The following is a 9,259-nucleotide window of genomic DNA, read 5'->3' on the forward strand; positions in this document are numbered from 1 at the left end:
GGATTTTAAATCCCAATGACGGTGTAGTGTGTTACTAATGGTTTCTTTCTGAGGACTGTGGTCCCAGCTCTCTTTCAGGTCATTGACCAAGGGCCTTGCGTGTAGTTCTGGGCTGATAAACTCACCTTCCTCATTGTCTATTGACTGCCCACGACCGAGGTGAGATCTTGCATGGAGGCCCAGAGCCGAGGGTGATGACGTCATCTTGGAACGCTTCTTCCATTTTTCTAATAATTGTGCCCAACCAGTTGTTGCCTTCTCACCAAGCCGGCTTGGCTATTGTCCTGTAGCGCCATCGCCCAGCCTTGTATCGCTAAACAATTTATCCCTGATCCTTACACCAGCTTCTCTGGATCTGGCCATTGTTGGGAGAGGGTTGGAGTCTGTTTGATTGAGGTGTGGGACAGGTGTCTTTTATACAGGTAACCGAGTTCAAACAGGTGCAGTTATATACAGGTAATTGAGTGGAGAACAGGAGGGCTTCCTTAGAAAAACATAAACAGGTCTGTGAGAGCCGGAATTTCTTACTGGTTGGTAGGTGATCAAAATACTTATGTCATGGCAATAAAATGCCAAATTAATTACTTAAAAATCATTTTACAATGTGATTTTCTGGATTTTTGTTTTGAATTCCGTCTCTCACAGTGAGATGTACCTGATGGATAAAAAATTACAGACCTCTACATGCGTTTGTAAGTAGAAAACCTGCAAAAATCAGGCAGTGCTATCAATACTTGTTCTCCCCACTGTATATAAAAAAAAAGAATGAAGTAAAGTGAACAGCCCAATACCCACACATCTCAACACGCGACCATGCTTCCTCTACTCAGTCTCATGTTATGGATTAGAGGCGAGCAGGGTCGAGGTGCGGGTGGGTCGCCGCTCCACCCCACCCCCACCATTGAATGACGCTATTTACCGCGCGACAACCAAGGCCAAAGTGAAATGAACAGCCACTTTATGTTCCTGTACTCTATATATCTGTTTATATACCTGTTGATACAGGGCTCATATGTGAAACTATCTAACTGAACATTTTCTTTCACAGTGACACTTGGACTCCGACTGGAGCCCCCCCAGTGCCAACGTGTGCGATCGCCGCGCGTCTGAAGCTGGTTTTATCCAGCGCTGATAGGCTATTACATGTTCTCCATAAACGAGGTAAATGGTACGAAGACTCTTCTATCGTTCATCGACATTGCTGTGGTGAAATGCTTCATCCTACACAAGAAAATGGCTAAGAGCTGTGAAAGCCCTTCCTCTCACAGAAAAAGCCTGGCAGAGAGCAGCTCAGCGAAGGAGCTTGCTGGCTTAAAGCACCACTTGCACCACGCTCTGTCCCTTCTGCTCTTGCCACCAAGTGTTCATCTGCCCAAATTTAATTTCTGCGAGGCGATGGATCCCAGCGCCAAAAGGGCCACAAGCATGAGCGTCGCTTTGTTGGGCAAATGAAGTCCCCCATTCACCTGCACGCGACCATTGCTTAGTGGACCCTCTGCTTTACACAGAAAGAGACTGCTATGGGCCACCCTGGCCAGCAGAGCAACAATATCGTGTAAGGACCTTTGGCAAAGTGGTGGGTAATATCCTTGCCTGTTTTGGCCGTGTCCTGCGGCGCGGTCTCATCGGCATCGGGCCACAGTGTCTCCGGACCCCCTCCTGTCTTCTGCTCCAGTGAGTTTATGCTGCAGTAGTTATGTGTTGGGGGCTAGGGTGCAGTTTGTTATATCTGGGCAGTGACTTCTCCTGTCTGTGATTCCGGTGTCCTGTGTGAATGAAGTATTGCTCTTCTCTTTCTTTCCTTTTCTTTCTCTCGGAGGACCTGCACCCTAGGGACCATGCGGTCAGGACTACCTGAGTCATGATGACTCCTTTGCTGTCCCCCAGGTCCCACCGCCTGCTGCTGTGTCCAGTGTCAACTGTTCTGCCTGCCAAGCTTGAACCCTAAACTGTTCATATGTACCCTTGAGGTGCTTGTCCTGGTGCACCCCCGCTACAACACTGTGATTGATTAGTGTCTTGACCCTGCTGGTCATCTTGGAACGTTTGAAAAATATGTTCTGTTATAATTCTCCACCCGCACCGCCGAAGAGGACTGGCCCACCCCTCATAGCCTGGTCCTCTCTAGGTTTCTTTCCTAGGTTTTGGCCATTCTAGGAGAGTTGTTCCTAGGCACCGTGCTTGCTACGACGCTGCGATTGCTTGGCTGTTTGGGGGATGAGGCGGGGTTTCTGTACAGCACCTTTGAGATAGTAGCGATGTACCCGAAGGGCTATATTACATTTATTTGATTTTGATAGAGGACTGAGGTCTTTCAAATATGGAAAAGTGTGTAAAATAGTACCCATGTTATTTTGTAAATGATATATCTTTTTTTTCCTCCATTTTTTCGGGGGTGTGTGTAGAATTACCATTTGGGATTGTGTATATAGTTATTTGTTTTCCAAATGTATACCCTTCACCCAATTTGGCCCCACTGGGTTTTTACATTTGGCTACTTGTGTGGGGACCACCCTGGGTGACTTTTCCAGGCTAAATGTCATGTAGCACACTCATTTTGGAAGTTATCATCTGAAACTTTGCACAAGTACTGTTGCCCTCTTATGTGTTTCACTGAAATTGTCCCCATATTCATATCTGAATGTTTGTTTTATCTTGTTCATTTTAAAGATGATGAACAACAATTAAAAGAGAAAAAATTTATGTTTTTTTCATTGTATTATCTAACCAGATCTATTGTGTTATATTCTCCTACATTCAATTCACATTTTACACAAACTTCAGATGTTTTCTTTCAAATTGTACCAAGAATATGCATATCCTTGCTTCTGGGCCTGAGTAGAGGCAGTTAGATTTGGGTATTGTCTTCAGGCGAAATTAAAGAAGGGGGGTAGCTGTAAGAGGCTTTAACTTCTCTTAGGGAGGGCAGCATTTGGAATTTTAATGAAAAGCAGGCACAAATTAAACGTCCTGCTTCTCGGGCCCAGAAATATGATATGCATATAACTGGTGAATTTGGATATAAAACACTCTAAAGTTTCCAAAACTGTTAAAATAGTGTCTGTGAGTATAACAAACTGATTTGGCAGGCGAAAACCTGAGGAAACATTCAACGTAAACATTCGGGAAGTCGTTTTTTTTGTTGGTTTTGTAGTTTCTATTCAATGCCATTACAGTATCCATTGACTTAGGACTCAAATTGCAGTTCATATGCCTTCCACTAGATGTCAACAGTCTTTGTTTGTTTCAGGCGTGTATTCGAAAAATTAGGACGTAAGAGCAGTCTGAATGAGTGGACCCTGCGTGTCACAGAGCTTTTTCATCGCGCAGACCGAGAGAGTGCCTTTCTTGTTTACCTTTTATATTGACAACGTTATTGTCGGTTGAATATTATCGATTATTTAGGCTAATAACAACCTGAGGATTAAATATTAACATCGTTTGACATGTTTCTATGAACTTTATGGATACAATTTAGAATTTTTGTCTGCCTGTTTTGACTGCGTTTGAGCCTGTGGATTACTGAGAAAAACGCGCGAACAAAATGGAGGTTTTTGGATATAAAGAGACTTTATCGAACAAAAAGAACATTTATTGAGTATGAATGTCTGCTGAGTGCAACCATATGAGATCATCAAAGGTAAGGGATTCATTTTATCTCTATTTCTGACTTGTGTAACTCTTCTACATGGCTGGTTACTTTTGAATGATTTGTCTGCTGGGCTATGTTCTCAAATAATCATAAGCATTTTTTCAATCTGACACCGTGGTTGGATTCACAAGAAGTTAATCTTTAAACCTATGTAAAATATGTTTTGTTTTTGAATTTTATAATGATTATATTTCTGTATTTGAATTTGGCGCCCAGCAGTTTCACTGGCTGTTGAAGAGGTGGGACGCTAACGTCTCACGTACCCAAGAGTTGTTAAGGGGATCTGACCTGACCTCAACCCCTCATTCGCCTAATCCACAGATGCCCATCTGCTTCCCCTAAAGCAATCCTGTGTCTTCCTCCCGTCCACCCAACACATTCCAACGCCATCTGGCTCCTACAGATGACCATTAACTTCTGATGTAAAAACCAGTCTCTTTCACTCCTGAGGTACTATACTTCTGAGTATAACAATGTTCCAAGTTTAAACCAGAATCTAACAGTATACATAAAATATCACCCCCCCCCAAAATCTCAAAGTAAGTTTTTTGAGTTCTCAAAGCATCCTGAATATACCTGACCTGTGGTTAAAATATAAATATATATATCTTCCACCCTAGTCATAGGCCTAAGCCATGTCAAAATACCTAGAATTACATTAAATTAGCTTTAAAACAGTAAAATGTTCCTGGGGGAGAACCCCAAGATCACCAGTCTATGGGTGGGGCCAGGGGGAAATTCAATTCATATAGCAAATCTCACTTCAAGCTTTCTTCAAAAGTTGGCACCCCTGGGTGAGTGATAAGATCTTTAGAGGCTGAACAGGCAGGACTATAATTTAGCCTGGTTTTACCTTTGGCAAACTAGAGATAAGGAACCAAAAACAAATCTCTCTTTTGTGTGGTGTATGAAGAGGTTACTTGACAAATTACCAGGGAATAGTACTTTTCAACTTGAACCATTTTGCACCCACAGGTGTGGATACTTTTGTAAATTAATATTTGTGTATTTCATTTTGAATAAGTGAGCAAACATTTCTAAAAACATATTTCCACGTTATCATTGTGGGATAGTATGTAGATGGGTGAGATTGTTTTTTTTAATCCATTTTGAATTCAGTCTGTAACACAACAACATGTGAAATAAGTATAGCAGTATGAATACTTTCTGAAGCCACTGTCTTGTAATACTGATAGCTTAATATAATGTGCCACGTGAGTATCTCTGGTAATTTAACCTATTTCTTATTGTTACGTCCTGACCAGAGTTCTTATGTGTTTTGCTTGTTTAGTGTTGGTCAGGACGTGAGCTGGGTGGGAATTCTATGTTGTGTGTCTAGTTCGTCTGTTTCTGTGTCCAGCCTAATATGGTTCTCAATCAGAGGCAGCTGTCAATCGTTGTCCCTGATTGAGAATCATATATAGGTGGCTTGTTTTGTGTTGGGGATTGTGGGTGGTTGTTTCCTGTCTCTGTGTTTTGTCTGCACCAGCTAGGACTGTTTCGGGTTGCCACATTTTGTTGTTTTGTATCGTTGTAAGTGTTCACTGTTTTCGTTTAATTAAACATGTTGAGCACTGGCTACGCTGCGTGTTGGTCCGATCCCTGCTACACTCTCTCTTCTAGTGAAGAGAGGGAAGGCTGCCGTTACACTTATGTTATTTTTGCAAAGTTTGATATTGCCTATAGGGCTCAACATTGCTGGGACCATGGAGGCAAGTTGCGTCACATACGGCTAAAATAACATTGCAGGACGAGCGGTTGGGTTCGGGATTAGATCTTGCAGTAATGGGTGGGTCAAAGCCATTGGCTACGTGCGGTTGCGGTATGAAAAGCTGTGGGTGTGTGAGGGGGAAATCAGTCCTGCACAGACCTGAGTGTGTGTGTGTTTGTGTGTATCGTGGTTTTGTTCACATTCAGTCCTTAACATTGTGTCAGTACTCTAATCCAAACTGCTTTTCTTGTATTTTTGTTTAGCATGAATAACTACGCTACTACGTTCAGCATTTAGTTTGCTTTATTACTGTGTGCAGGGCTGCATTCACATAGGGTAATTAACCTATTACCAACAGCCTATATATTTTGTAGGCTACTGATGGGTTCTGACTCCTAAACTTGAAATATTGAATGCCATAGTCTGGTTTCTACACCAGAAGTTAATGGATATCTGTAGGAGGAGTGTATATGGCGGAGGCAATTAAGCTTGCAATGTATTGAGTAAAGGAAAGGCAATCACATGGTTGCAGGCACTGATAAGGGCATGAGAGATGTGGTTTAGTAAAGAATGGAGGTCAGGCCCAGTCACATTAAGGGCGAAGGAACAGTTTATGTCCCGCATCACTTAACTTCCTGCCTAAAAATAAACGTGTCATGTTTAGCGGTTAGGAAGATGCGTCACCCAAATTGGGGTAAATATACTACCACTGGTGGAAACATGTATTTGTCTTATGCAACTGTATGACCCAGTGGGTGAATAAACTTGGTTTGAGCTTTACTAATCGTCTGTGAGTTTTACTCGGTTCATTTAAAACATAACACTAATGTAGCTGCAACCAAACCTATTCTGAGTGATGCTTCATTAATGTTCTACTGGAATGGGGTGTGGTGATGCCAACTTCCATGGAAATTTTTCATTAATGTTCTACTGGAATGGGGTGTGGTGATGCCAACGTTTCATTAATGTTCTACTGGAATGGGGTGTGGTGATGCCAACTTCCATGGAAATGTTTCATTAATGTTCTACTAAAATGGGGTGACAATGACAAAGTGCAAAATTCAAGTTGATTAGGTTACGGTGGAAAGGCTAATCTTCAATCTTTTGATTGGCTCACAATCCCACAGCTGCAGTGTAAAACATACAGTAGCTGCAACCAAACGTATTCTGAGTAATGCCAACCTCCATGGAAATCTTTCATTATTGTTCTCCTGATAAATACAAATACTGAGCTATATTGTATGAAAAAATGGACAAGTATATTATTTTATACTAATACAATTGCTCAGAGAAATACTTTTTGTTTAACAAGTAATAAAAATGTTATTTCTCAAAAAGATAAGGGACAAAATAACTGGCACCCTGATTTCAATACCTTTCAATGCCTCATCTTGTGAGGATAACGGCACTGAGCCTTTTTATAAAATGTTTTATGATATTAAAGAGCACATTGGTAAGGATTTTACGTTTGGGGTCATTGTCTTGCTGGAAGATCCAGTTGCGGCCAAGTGTCAGCTTCCTGGCGAGGCAACCAGGTTTTGGACTAAAATGTCCTGGAACTGGGTAAAGTTTAGGATGCATTTGACCTTAACAAATGAAACAGAAAAGCCTCATTTATTGCTTTTGAAATGACAGGTTAGCATGAAATCTGTAGCCCATCTCCGTTGCACTGTATCAGCACAATTGACAGCGCCCTACACACTAAAGAGAGGCCTATTTGGCAAGGAATATACACTAGAGTCTACTCTTCATGTAGAACACATAATTTGTATCAACAAAACATAAAAGTCTATTCCGGACAGTTTATTCATAGTAAGAGTATTTTTGACCCTGCTCTTTCCAATTAGGGGATGTGAACGCTAATAAGATATTACAGCCACATGGCCACTAAATTACAGAGCATTTTGGGTGTTTTCAAACTTGAATTCCATAGTCACAGCTTCTGTCCCTCAGATAGCCCTACCCTTAGACTTTAATTGTTTTGCTATGATGTCAGTGAATATACACTGCTCAAAAAAATAAAAGGAAACACTTAAACAACACAATGTAACTCCAAGTCAATCACATTTCTGTGAAATCAAACTGTCCACTTAGGAAGCAACACTGATTGACAATAAATTTCACATGCTGTTGTGCAAATGGAATAGACAAAAGGTGGAAATTATAGGCAATTAGCAAGACACCCCCAATAAAGGAATGGTTCTGCAGGTGGTGACCACAGACCACTTCTCAGTTCCTATGCTTCCTGGCTGATGTTTTGGTCACTTTTGAATGCTTTCACTCTAGTGGTAGCATGAACGGAGTCTACAACCCACACAAGTGGCTCAGGTAGTGCAGTTCATCCAGGATGGCACATCAATGCGAGCTGTCGAAAAAGGTTTGCTGTGTCTGTCAGCGTAGTGTCCAGAGCATGGAGGCGCTACCAGGAGACAGGCCAGTACATCAGGAGACGTGAGGAGGCCGTAGGAGGGCAACAACCCAGCAGCAGGACCGCTAACCTCCGCCTTTGTGCAAGGAGGAGCACTACCAGAGCCCTGCAAAATGACCTCCAGCAGGCCACAAATGTGCATGTGTCAGCATATGGTCTCACAAGGGGTCTGAGGATCTCATCTCGGTACCTAATGGCAGTCAGGCTACCTCTGGCGAGCACATGGAGGGCTGTTTTTACTACTAGTTTTTAATATGCAGGCCATAGACATCAAACCATCAACCAACCATGTTTTGAAAATATATATATATAAAAGTAGTCAAATTCCTCAGAAAACAAATGTGCAAAATAGATTGAATGCAAGGAAAGTGGAATGGGTAAAACATTATGATACTACATGTAAATACTTCATAGGGTCGTGGGAGTTGTGGAACTGTGGACTTTTATAAACTGAATCAAGATGACCTGTGATAACACCATTTTTGTTGCACAATAAAATAGGTAAATATGTAACGAGCATTTCTATGCTAGGCATTCATGAGTAAATGTTGTGGGTTGATTGATCAAATCACATGGAATGGGAGCTGGTTCAGTGAAGCAGTGTGTGCCAAAATAACAGAGACAGGATTGGCAAAACACAATGTCAATCGAGACGTCATCATATGAATGCAAATTGCAGCAGCTGAAATGTGTTTGTTAATATACTGAACAAAAATATAAACGCAACATGTAAAGTGTCGGTCCCATGTTTCATGAGCTGAAATAAAAGATCCCAGAAATGTTCCATATGCACAAATAGCTTATTTCTCAAATATTTGGTGCACAAATTTGTGAACCTCCATGTCCACCTGACAGGTGTGGTGTATCAAGAAGCTGATTAAACAGCATGATCATTACACAGGTGCACCTTTTGCTGGGGACTATAAAAAAACACTGCAAGAATGTGCAATTATGTCACACTACACCATGCCACAGATTCCTCAAGTTTTGAGGGCGCGGGCAATAGGCATGCAAACTACAGGAATCTCCACCAGTGCTGTTCCCAGAAAATGTCATCCTCATTGCTCTACCAAGCCACCTCCAATGTTGTTTTAAAGAAATTGTCAGTACGTCCAACCGGCCTCTCAACCGCAGACCACATATAAACACTCCAGATCAGGACCTCTACATCCGGCTTCTTCACCTGCGGTATCGTCTGAGACCAGCCACCCAGACAGCTGATGAAATTGAGGAGTATTTTTGTCTGTAATAAAGCCTTTTTGATTGTCTGGGCCCCTGTCCAGTCATGTGAAATCCATAGATTAGGACCTAATTCATTTATTTAAGTTGACTGATTTCCTTATATGAACTGTAACTCAGTAAAATTGTTGAAATTGCTGCATGTCACATTTATATTTTTGTTCAGTATATATAATAAAGGAGGAAAAATGCAATTCTAGTTTTGCAAAATATTGACTGATTTTGTTTT

Source organism: Salvelinus sp. IW2-2015, linkage group LG6.1 (assembly GCF_002910315.2).
Source record: "Salvelinus sp. IW2-2015 linkage group LG6.1, ASM291031v2, whole genome shotgun sequence".
NCBI lineage: Eukaryota > Metazoa > Chordata > Actinopteri > Salmoniformes > Salmonidae > Salvelinus > Salvelinus sp. IW2-2015.